We start from the raw sequence: 11,968 nt of genomic DNA, 5'->3' as shown, positions 1-11,968 counted from the left end.
AAGTACTACTCTGTAGTACTACTTGTACGGTTGTTGACAGAGATCTGGAAGCTGTGAATGCATAACCAGAGGATCATTACTGAATGTCTGTATTGTCTATATACTCTTTTCCATATTTACTACTAGTTATTCTTCTGACTGATCTATGAGAAAGGATTGTTGAAATCCAAACTGGAAAACAAACAAACAAACAAACAAAAAAGCAAGCAAACAAAACCACTTCCTTTGACAATAAGGGGGTAATAAGGAGAATGAGGAGTAAATGTGGGGAAGTAACATTTACTTTCATACTAACTACAGACCCTTCTTCTGAATGAAGAATTTCATTAAGTGTGGTTGTTCTCACACCTCATATATGATCTTTTTTTTTTTTTTTTTAAAAAACAAACAAACAAACAAACAAGGCTCTTAACAACTGAGAAGATTATGAGCAAGCACACTCAGGGAGAATGTTCAGTTGCAAGGCCGAGAGTGAAAACTGACCTCTTTTTCTTTTAATTATCTGGCATATATCTTCTTCTATCAGATGTCTGAATTACTTGTTGCAACAGGGATTAAAGAAAGGAATTAAAGAGGATAATTTTGTTGTACTTCTCTTTTATATTAACTTTTTTTTTTTTTCTTTTGCTAAATGATCTCTCTTTTGGTGCACACATACATACGTAGAACATATTTTAATTTTACTGCATCAGATTCTCTTCAATCAAAGAATTTTATGACAGTTAATTTTATTTATTGAACATATACTTTGACTTCAGTATCATCTTTGGAGACTACCGGTTTCTAATCCTAAGGAAATAACTAACTCAACAAGAGGTCTATTGTGAAGTACCTTGCTCCATGGTTTTGCTCTTTATCCAAATGTAATGACCTATGAAAAATCTTTCTAGCAAAAGCAAATATGTATTTTTGCCAATGGTAACAATCGCAGTTACACCAGTATTGTTTGAATACTGCCACTTCTTCTAAAGCAGCTTAATACGGATATGTGATTTAAAACATACAAGAAAATTAATTCTTTTAAAATGTATTCATGCCTTCACATCTCAGTCAAAATATGTCTTTCTCACCTCCTACTTCTGTTGGTCTTGATGAACTTAGATTTAGAAAATATGAGAATTCTTTGAGGAAAATTAAAAATTCAGAAACAAAACAAAACAAAGATTATTCAGAACACAGATACATAAGACAAACTAAGTGTGAGCCAACTTTTAGGCTAGCCAAACCTAGCACCATGTGATGCACTGAGAGCAGGTGAAGTTATGTGTCTGCAAAGAAAGATCCTCACGTTCATCAAGTTGCTCCCCATGCACTACTACCCCATCCCTCAAGAACATTGCACAATGTAAGAGTTGTCTTTCATTGTTGAGAAAGAGGAATGAGTGTGTGTGAAGGTGGGTGAGTGATTGAATCATAGAATCATAGAATATCCCAAGTTGGAAGGGACTCATTGAGTCCAACTCCTGGTACCACAGAGGTCTACCCAAAATTTTAGGCCATGTGACTAAGTGCACAGTCCAAATGCTTCTTAAACTCCCACAGGCTTGGTGTTATGACTACTTCCCTTGTGAGCCTATTCCAGTGTGCGACCACCCTCTCGGTGAAGAACCTCTTCCTGATGTCTAGCCTAAACCTCTCCTGCCTCAGCCTGACACCATTTCTGTGGGTCCTATCACTGATGATTAATGAGAATAGGTTGGTGCCTGCCCGTCCACTCCCACTTGTGAGGAAGCTTTAGACTGCAATGAGGTCTCCCCTCAGCCTCCTCTTCTCCAGGCTGAACAGGCCAAGTGACCTCAGCCGCTCCTCATATGTCTAGGCCCTTCACCATCTTCGTTGCCCTCCTCTGGACACTCTCTAATAGTTTTACATCCTTTTTGTACTGTGATGCCCAGAACTGCACACAGTACTCGAGGTGAGGCCACACCAGCGCAGAGTAGAGCGGGACAATCACTTCCCTCGACCGACTAGCAATGCCATGTTTGATGCACCCCAGGATACGGTTGACCCTCCTGGCTGCCAGAGCACACTGCTGGCTAATATTGAACTTGCTGTCAACCACAACGCCCAGATCCCTCTCTGTGGGGCTGCTCTCCAGCATCTCGTCGCCCAGTCTGTATGTACAGCCAAGGTTGCCCCGTCCCAGGTGCAGGACCCAGCACTTGCTTTTGTTAAACTTCATGTGGTTGGTGATCGCCCAGCTCTCCAGTCTGTCCAGATCTCTTTGCAAGGCCTTTCCATGCTCAACCGAGTCTACAACTCTTCCAAGTTTGGTGTCGTTGGCAAATTTGCTCAAAACACCTTCTAGTCCTACATCCAAATCATTTATAAAAACATTGAAGAGGACTGGCTCTAAAATGAAGTCTTGAGGGACCCCACTATAGACCATCCACCAGCCTGATGTGGCCCCATTTACCACAACCCTTTGAGCTCTGCCCGTCAGCCAATTGCTCACCCATCACAGGATGTTTTTGTTTAGCTGTATGCTGGACATTTTGTCCAGTAGGATCCTATGGGAAACTGTGTCAAAGGCTTTGCTGAAGTCCAAAAAGATCACATCAGCTGGTTTCCCTTGATCGACTAGATGGTGATCTTATCATAAAAGGAAATCAAACTTGTTAGGCAGGACCTACCCCTCATGAACCCATGTTGGCTGAGTAAGTATATGGTCCTCTGAGACAGCACAGGTAGTCCTGTACCATACGGAAGTAACATTCTCTCCAGTAGCCACATAATGCAGTTGGTTTCTGTTTTCCAGCAGTGCATTTTTGTGAAGAGCATGTATGTGAAATAGTTCTATTAAGTGATTTGCATTTAGGTTATAGAAGTACTCAGCTGTTAGAAGCACTACATTACCTAACCAAGATTTTTTGTGACTTTACTTCTTCTTGTACCCATGTATGTCCAAATCTTTGATTACAGAATTTGTTCTCTTCATTTCTATCCATAAAATCTGTGTCTTTCGGAGCTCAAAATGTGCACATACACTAGGTACTATTGGAAAATAATGAAGATTTAATACGCAATCTCAATTCTAAGATTTGTTAGGTTTTGAATATTTGGTTCTTGAGCTCTAGCTTATCTTTTTAAAGTATTCTTCTTCTTCTTCTTCTTCTTCTTCTTCTTCTTCTTCTTCTTCTTCTTCTTCTTCTTCTTCTTCTTATTTAATTTGTAATTGTACATCCACTAAAATATATAGTTCTTCAGTGCTTCACAATAATATGTAGGATTGCAAAGGATTAAGGTTGCAGGATGAATAAATGAACGGCTTTAGTTAACCCTATATAAGTTGTTCACTGGTGTTTAAATTAACAGCTTGTGTTCTACCTGCATAGGTCCATCCTGACCCTGATATATACCCTTTGAAATGGAAATCTTCAGTTGTTACCTCTAGATACTTCAAAGGCTTGATTGCCCACTCTGAATTCCTTTGAAATGCTTAGTTTGAATCATAACATTTCCCAGCAAACAGATTCATTATCTTGTTAGACTTCATGTCTCTTTTGAAATGGGTTTCTGTCCAGAGGCCCCTTTGATGTGTTGCTTAATACTAGGAATTCCTTATAACTCATAACTTTTACAGCTGGTAAAACTTAATCTTTTACAACTTTAAACTTAGTATGTAGTGACTTAATAGCTCATTAAAATTAATTTATTTCTGCAGCAATACTTATGGATTTATAATAGAACATCTTTCTATGTTGTTTTGCCTACACAAATATTTTTTCTCTTGAAATTTCTGCCAAATTACAGAATCACAGAATGGCTGATTTTGGAAGGTCATCTTCTCATGCTGCCACACTCAAGCAGGGATCAGCACATAACATATTCCCATGTTTGTCATGTTAAATATTAGTTTGTATGAAATTTCACCACAGAGAAGACATAGCCTAAATTTAATGTAGAAAAAAAAAATATTTTGTGTGTTTGTTTCTGGTTCTTTCGGACTCAGGAAAGCTACTTTACAGTCCAGTGAATCACTGTGAGCTCAGTACTTTCCCTTAACTGAAGCTAGAGACTGACTTAAAACACCCTACCTATAAAAGATACTGATAAAATCCAGAATATTTGCTTTCAATTTTTAAATTTCACAGCAAGTGACCTCTTCAGGTAGATGGCTTTAGCAGCTGAAACTTAGGATAAAATTTGTTGATGACAATGCATTAAAATGTCTCTTTTAGGGTTTGGGATTGTCATTTTAAAGACTGGATAAAAATTAAAAATACACAAAACAGTTTCCATTGCAGTACTTTTTTCTGTTGGAGAATGACACTCAATTAAAACTAAAATATTTCTGAAAAGGGTGAAGATTTTAATAAGTCTTTTGATGCAATTTGCTCGATCAGCTCTAAACATGGGATATCAATGATTCCAAAATCCATGTTAATTTGGCCTATTGGGCTGCTTTAATACATGTGTGGATGTTTCAAGAATTTCACAGGAAATTCTGAAAAACGTAACACTGCAGCACACTTTAGAAACAGTATTATTTACTGCAAGTGGCAATGATTTGGGCATGATTAGGTATGGGATGAAAAAAAAAAAAAGAATAAAATAAATGTTCCTGCAGTTTTCTCTTACACAATCCCATTATTATCAATAAGTGGAATTGTCCTTTACTACAGACCCCCAGTTTAAAATGTTCATGTTGAAGACATGGTGCCAAATTCGCCTTATTTACAGACTTATTAAAACCTTTAGCAATCATTTAAAAAATAATAATAATAATAAAAATAAATAAATAAAACAAAGTAATCCATATCTGACATTATTGTAAAGGGAATATTTGTTACCAAGGTTACAAATAAAATCTGTAATACCATTGTGTATTTTATTTTCAATGAAGAATTGAATCCTTTTCAATTATTGGGTGGGATAAGAAGTTAGTAAACAAGGTTATAAATCTCTGGAATTTGCTTCATGGTAATAACACATTAAGCAGGCAACTGGTATTCTCCATGCACTGAAGTAGAACTACTTTGACCCACTACTTTACAATTATGTGAGGATTATTAACACAACAGGAGAAGGAAATTGGCTACTCAGCACAGGTACCACTCTGTGTCTTAGCTAATTGCATATATACTAGGTTAGCTGAGCTAGGCAGATCTCCCATTGTGCATGGAATTGACAGATATACATAAAAACAGTAAGAATTTACAAGGCAAAGTTGGTGTTGAAAATGATAAAGGTTATCAGAGGATTATTTAAATTGATTTTGTTTGTTTGTTTGTTTGTTTGTTTAAACATTACCATAGCAGTCAAGGGAAAGAAAGAAAGAGAAAAGAAAGAAAGAGAGAAAGAGAGAAGGAGAGAAAGAAAGAGAGAAAGAAAGAAAGAGAGAAAGAGAGAAAGAGAGAAATAAAAAAAAAGAAAGAGAAAGAAAGAGAGAGAAAGAGAGAAAGAGAGAAAGAGAAAGAAAGAAAGAAAGAGAGAAAGAGAGAAAGAGAGAGAGAAAGAGAGAGAAAGAGAAAGAAAGAAAGAGAGAAAGAGAAAGAGAGAAAGAGAGAGAGAAAGAGAGAGAGAAAGAGAGAGAAAGAGAAAGAAAGAAAGAGAGAAAGAGAGAGAGAGAGAGAGAAAGAGAGAGAGAAAGAGAGAGAAAGAGAAAGAAAGAAAGAGAGAAAGAGAGAGAGAGAGAGAGAAAGAGAGAGAGAAAGAGAGAAAGAGAGAGAGAGAGAAAGAGAGAAAGAAAGAGAGAAAGAGAGAGAAAGAGAGAGAGAGAGAGAAAGACAGAAAGAGAGAAAGAGAGAAAGAGAAAGAGAAAGAGAAAGAGAAAGAGAAAGAAAGAGAAAGAGAAAGAGAAAGAGAAAGAGAAAGAGAAAGAGAAAGAGAAAGAGAAAGAGAAAGAGAAAGAGAAAGAGAAAGAGAAAGAGAGAAAGGAAGGAGGGAAGGAAGGAAGGAAGGAAGGAAGGAAGGAAGGAAGGAAGGAAGGAAGGAAGGAAGGAAAAGAAAGAGAGAGAGAGAAAGAAAGAAAAGAAAGAAAGAAAGAAAGAAAGAAAGAAAGAAAGAAAGAAAGAGCAACCCCCCATAATATGAAATTGAAATGCTATATGTTATTTAATGAAAATTTTACATTATCACTATTAAGTGTCATTACTATTTGGTCTTGTGTTGCAAGTAAGTTTAATTCTGCCAAATTTAATGAAGACTGAAACCTGCACTTATAGGTATATTAAAATATACCTGTATCACTCTCTCCCGAATAGTTATCAGAATATTACATGATAACAGTGAGGTGATTGATTACAGTCAGCCACAGACTTTTTATTTGATGTATATATATAAAAATATATTAAAGATTGTATGTATGACTACATATATACATACTATATATACAATCCTAACATACCATTGGTTAAAATTAAAGCTAAGGAATGCTTCAAGATAGAGAAGGCAGTTTTTTTTTTTTTTTTTTTTTTTTTTTATATACATATACATAACATGCTGATTTTACCTTTCTGGTTCTAGTTTCAGATATGATTGCCGGTAAATTTATATATGTATATATGTATTTATAATATGTGTGTGTGTGTGTATTGCTTCTGATAAGAATATTTATATCATTGCTGTGGTCTTAAGGCAAAAATATCAATAAAAAAATATTTCACAGTTTACAAAGACATAACCAAGAGCAATGCAACAATAGTTAATGAACTTTGTTACTGAATATTGCAAACTTTAGCTCTGGTCCTGCAGACACGTGTGCTTCTTTTATTGAGTAGTTCATGTCATAATTCACAGGAATAATATACATGTGTGTAAGAATATGATCCTATGAATCTCTTTTCCAGGCTAAACAGGCCCAGTTCTTTCAACATGTCATTGTATGACAGGTGATCCAGTCCTCTAATCATCTCCATAGCCCTCCTCTGGACTCACTCCAGTACTTCTATGTCCCTCTTATACTGCGAAGGCCATACTCCAGTGGGAAGTATGTACTCCAGGTGTGTCATCACCAGGCCTGAGTAGAGAAGGAGGATCATCTCCCTTAACCTGCTGGCAACACTATTCCAAATGCAACCCAGGATACTTTTGGCCTTCTTGGCCACGAGGGCACATTACTGACCCATGGTCAGCCAGCTGTCCACCAGGACTCCCAGGTCCTTCTCTGCAGAGCTGTAGTCCAGCCTGTACTGGTGCTTGGGGTTATTCCTCCCTAGGTGAAGGACCCTGCACTTGCCTTGTTGAACTTCATGAGGTTCCTCTCAGGCACATCTCTCTGACTGTCCACGTCCCTCTGAATGGCGGCACAGCCCTCTGGGGTATCAGCCACTCCTCTGAGCTTTGTGTCATCAGCAAGCTTGGTGAGGGTGCACTCCGTTCCATCATCCAGGTCATTGATGAATAAACTGAACAGCACTTGACCCAGTACTGACCCCTGGAGTCCCTCACCCCCTTTCCCATAGACTCCCTTTATGTAGTGGAAAGCCATTGTAAGGTCCCCCAGGGCCTTCTCTTTTCCAGGCTGAACAACCTCAGCTCTCTCAACCTATCTTCATAGGAGTGATGCTCCAGCCCTATGATGATCTTTGTGGCCCTCCTCTGGAATCACTGTAATATGTTCGTGTATTTCTTGTGCTGGGGGCCCCAGAGCTGAACACAGTGCTCCAGCTGAGGTCTCGCAAGAGCAGAGTAGAGGGGGAGAGTCACCTCTCTTGACCTACTGGCCACTCTTCTTTTAATGGAGCCCAGGATACAGTTGCCTTTCTGGGCTGCAAGCACGCATTGCCAGTTCACGTTGAGCTTCTCATCTGTCAGGTCCCTCTCCTCAGAGCTGCTCTCAATCCATTTTCTGCCCAGCCTGTATTTGTGCTTGGGACCTTTTGTGCTTGGGACCTTGCACTTGGCCTTGCTGCTTGCTGAACTTCATGAGGTTCTCACAGGCCCACTTCTCAAGCCTGTCCAGGTCCCTCTGGATGGTATCCGTTCTCTACAATATGTCAGCCACACCACAGAACTTGGTGTCATTGGCAAATTTGCTGAGGGTGCACTCAATCCCACTGTCCATGTCATCAACAAAGATGTTAAACAGCGCCAGTCCCAAGACCGGCCCCTGAAAACACCACTCATTACTGTCCACATGGACATTGACCACAATGCAGCCATTGACCACAATGCTTTGAGTGCAACGATCCAGCCAATTCCTCACCCACTGAGCAGTCCATCCATCAAATCCATGTCTTTCCAATTTGGAGACAGGGATATCGTGGGGAACAGTGTCACATGCTTTGCACAAGTCCAGGGAGATGACATCACTTTTCTTCCCTTATCCACCAATGCTATAACCTTGTTATAGAAGGCCACCAGATCCGTCATGCTCAATCTGCCCTTAGTGAAGCTATGTTGGCTGTCACCAATCACCTCCTTGTTTCCCATGTGCCTCAGCATTGTTTCCAAGAGGATTTGTTCCATGATCTTGCCAGGCATAGAGTTGAGAGTGACTGGTCTGTAGTTTCCTGGGTCTTCCTTCTAACTCTTTTTAATACTGGGGGTTATGTTTCCCTTCTTCTAGTCAGTGGGAACTTCACTGCACTGCCACAACTTCTCAAATCCAATTGATACTGGCTTAAAAACTACATTCGCCAGTTCCTTCAGCACCTGCAGATCTCATCAGGTCTCATGGACTTAGAGTCACAGAATGATAGAATCATTAAGGTTGGAAAAGATCTTCAAGACCAACTGGTCCAACCATCACCCTAATACCAATGTCACCCACTAAAACATATCCCTAAGAACCACATCCAACCACTCCTTAAACAACCCCAATGATGGTGACTCCACGACTTCCCTGGAAAACCTGTTCCAATGCCTGACTACACTTTCTGAGAAGAAATGTCTCCTAATTTCTAACCTAAACTTCCCCTGGTGCAATGTGAGGCCATTCCCTTTGTTCCTTTCACTAGTTACCTGTGAGAAGGGGCCGTCCTCCCTGCACCTTCCTCTGAGCTAGCTGTAGAGAGCAATAAGGTCTCCCCTGAGACTTCTCTTCTCCAGACTAAACAACCCCAGTTCCTTCAGCTGCTCCTCATAGAACATGTCTTCCAGGCCTTTCACCAGCTTCATAACCCTACTCTGGACATGCTCCAGGGCCTCAATGTCCTTCTTGTAGTTAGGGACCCAAAACTGAACACAATACTCGAGGTGCGGCCTCACCAGAGTTAAGTACAGGGGGACGATCACCTCCCTGGTCTTGCTGGCTACGGTATACCTGATACAAGCCAGGATGCCATTGGCCTTCTTGGTCACCTGGGCACACTGCTGGCTCATGTTCAGGCAAGCATCCATCAGCAACCCCAGATCCTTTTCCTCTGCACTGCTTTTGAGCCACTCTCCCCCAAGCCTGTAGCAGTGCATGGGGTTGTTGTGGCCAAAGTGCAGGAGCCGGCACTTGCCCATGTTGAACCACTTTGCATTGCCTTCTGCCCATTGACCCATCCTGTCCAGGTCCCTCTGCAGGGCCTTCCTACCTTCCCACCTTATTGAGGGTGCACTCAATTCCCTCATCCAAGTCATCAATAAAGATATTAAAGAGGATGGGCCCTAACACCAGCCCCTGGGGAACACCACTAGTGACTGGTCGACAGCTGGATTTCACTCCATTCACATCCACACTCTGGGCCCAGCCGGCCAGCCAGTTTTTAACCCAGTAAAGTGTGTACCCGTCCAAGCCATGAACTGACAGCTTCTCCAGGAGAATACTATGGGAGAACATGTCAAAGGGCTTTAGTGAAGTCTAGTAGACTATGTCACCAGGCTTTCCCTCATCCACCCGGTGAGTCACCTGGTCATAGAAGGAGATGAAGTTGGTCAGGCAGAATTTGCCTTTCAGGAACCCATGTTGATTGGGCCAGATCCCCCATTGATCCCACATACATTGCGTGATTGCATTCAAGATGACCTGTTCCATCACTTTTCCTGGCACTGAGGCCAGGTCAAAAGGCCTGTAGTTCCCCTGGTCCTCCTTACAACCCTTCTTGTAGATGGGTGTCACATTAGCAAGTCTCCAGTCATCTGGGACCTCTCTGGATGACCGTGAACACTGATAGATGATGGAAAGCGGCTTCACGATTACATCTGCCAGCTCCCTCTGCACCCTCAGGTGGATCTTACCTGGCCACACGGACTTGTGACAGTCCAGGTCTCTAACTGTAGCAGCAGGTCTCTAACTGTTCCCAACTGTTTCCATCTGAAATGTAGGGGGGTATCTTCTGCTCCTCGTCCCAGACTTCCAAGTCGGGAGGCTGAATACCCTTAGGATAAGTGATCTGACTACTAAAGACAGATGTAAAGAAGACATTAAGAACCTCAGCTTTCAGCTTTCTCCTTATCATGAGCAGTCATGTTCCTCCCCACCCACTCCCCCCCCAAACCCCCCCGCATCCTGTAAAGGATGGAGATTCTCCTTGGCCCTCCTCTTGCCATTAATATATTTATAAAAACATTTTTTTATCCTTGACCATAGTGCCCAGGTTGAGCTTGTACTGGACTTTGGCCTTCCTAATTTTTTCTCTGCATATGCTGGCAACTTCCTTGTACTCTCCCTGAGTTGCCTGCTCCTTCTTCCACTGGACATAAACTCTCTTTTTCTCCCAAATACTCAGCAAAAGTTCCCTGTTCAGCCATGCTGGTCTTCTTCCCTGCCGGTTCATCTTATGGCACATGGGGATAGCCTGCTCCTACACCTTTAAGGCTTCCTTCTTGAGAAGTGTCCAGCCTTCCTGGACCCCTCTGCCCTTCTGGACTGAGTCCTGAGGGACCTTCCCTACCAGCGTCCTGAACAATTCAAAGTCTGCCCTCCAGAAGTCCAAGGTAACAATTTTACTAACGCCCCTCCTGACTTCACCAAGAACAGAGAACTCTACCATGTCATGGTCACTCTGCCCAAGACAGCTCCCTACCACCACATCTCCCACCAGTCCTTCTCTGTTCGTGAACAGCAGATAGAACAGAGACACTCCCTCTGGTAGGCTCACTAACCAGCTGAGTCAGGAAGCTGTCCTCTCTGCACTCGAGGAACCTCAGGACTTGTGTACCTTTAGGTTCCTTAGCTGCTCTCAAGCCTATTCTTCTCCTACAGTGAGTGGTCCTTCATTCTCCCAGTCCATGTCATTGCCTTCTCAGGCCTGGGCTGTGTGGCTAGAGCTGTTGCTGAAGTACATTTATGGATTGTTGAAGGTAAAAAAAATTCTGTCAAACACTCTTGTTTGTGCATGTCTCTTTTTAAAAATGTTATTGGAAAAACAGCTTCACTGTTACTGTTTCATAGTCCCATTTTAGGCATTTGGGACTGTGAATGTCATATATTCCTTCTAGGAACTAATGAAGATGGATCATTATGAAAGACTGCCTTCACATTTCCGTCTTAATAGAACACGAAATTCTTCAAGAAGTTTGTTTGTTTGTTTGTTTGTTTGTTTTGTGTGCATAAATACAATTCTGGTTTAACCTTTATAGTTCTATTTTCAGATATGATTGTCAGTAATTTTGTCAGACTGATATTTACTCTAACTGATATATATGAAAGCTTAGAATTAAGTTTCTGAGTTCATAAAGTTGTTAATGTTTGGTAATTCTGTTCTGAAGGCTAATGGCAAATTAGAGGTAGAAATCACAGCAGAGAATGTGAAAGCCTCTGGTGTGTTTTATAAATTAATATAAAAAACATTTTTCAGTGTTAACTCTTGAATCCCTGAGATAACAACAGAATATCAGATTTTTGATTCATTTTTTCAGGGAATTTTCACCAATCTCACTAAAGCCAGGAAACTGGGAAAATTAAATAATGATTTTTTTTTTTTTTTTGATGAGTTGTCAGCTTCTTATTTCTACTCATGGCCAATCACATTAGCCATCTCCAGTTAAAGGGAATACCAGGCAACGTTACTATGGAAAGTGAAATAGGGCTAGAAATCAGATACACATATGGATGTAGAGGTCAAGAATTTTGTATGAAAATAGTGGGAAATAA

Source organism: Cygnus atratus, chromosome Z (genome assembly GCF_013377495.2).
Source record: "Cygnus atratus isolate AKBS03 ecotype Queensland, Australia chromosome Z, CAtr_DNAZoo_HiC_assembly, whole genome shotgun sequence".
NCBI classification, from domain to species: domain Eukaryota; kingdom Metazoa; phylum Chordata; class Aves; order Anseriformes; family Anatidae; genus Cygnus; species Cygnus atratus.
Note: the sequence above shows the minus strand (reverse complement) of the source record.